Here is a 935-nt window from a genome sequence, read left to right on the forward strand (position 1 = left end):
AACATGTGCATGGAATTGATCTCATAAGTCTTAAATTTCATTTGATCTCATATCTCATTGTTATCCTCAGTTCATCGCATCGGTTTAGTATCTCTCGCTCTATATTCTTAAAATGCATGCAACTATCCACAGGTAGCCTAGATTTATAATTCAGCATCCCCGAGTGCCTCATGCAAACTCAATGGCGGGAAGAAACTTCAAACCCTTAATATGTGAAGATGCGTTTAATGTAACAAACAAGCGTGCTGAAGTGACACAGATGGGACAGATTCGAGCGTGATGGGGATCAGGACTTAATCCGACTCTCTTTCATCTTCACTTCATCAGCTGATGGAGGACAGCTTGTCTTGAGTGGGTGATGTTCGTCTATTGATTATATCAGTGCATTGATGGCTCTTCTCAGGTACTTGAGGTGAACACACGAGGTGCTCAGACACGCTGGCGCCTGGATATCACAAGTACACCCAACGTGTGAACAAGCCCATTGCGACATCTGTTAACTTCAATTACAGAGTTATAATTTAACTTTACTCATGCAAATGAGCGGAGAAGCGCCTATACAGTTCAGGAGGAATGCATCTGATCAAATTGTTAGGAGGGAGCATCATGCTCGAGAAGTTCTCCGTGGAGTGGTTGTCCCAGAGCTTGCACGCACAAGATCTGGAGCAGGAGAAACCAAGGCCCCGTGTGGAGAAGACCTTCAGCAAGCACAGATACCTCGGCGCGAGTCAGAGAAGCTGCAGCTGTCTGAGACTCAGGTAGAGGCTATGTGTGAGGGGAGATTGCCAAAAAACAAAAACTTGCATGAACTTATATTAATAATGAGTTAAAATGCATTTGTCACACTTCGGGGCTATTTATGTGAATTGCAATATATCATGTTTTCATATAAATAAACGATTAAATAAATTATTTAATTATTCATATAAATAAAT

The sequence above is a fragment of the Sinocyclocheilus grahami genome, unplaced genomic scaffold, assembly GCF_001515645.1.
Source record: "Sinocyclocheilus grahami isolate Dianchi unplaced genomic scaffold, SAMN03320097.WGS_v1.1 scaffold1990.1, whole genome shotgun sequence".
NCBI classification, from domain to species: Eukaryota; Metazoa; Chordata; class Actinopteri; order Cypriniformes; family Cyprinidae; genus Sinocyclocheilus; species Sinocyclocheilus grahami.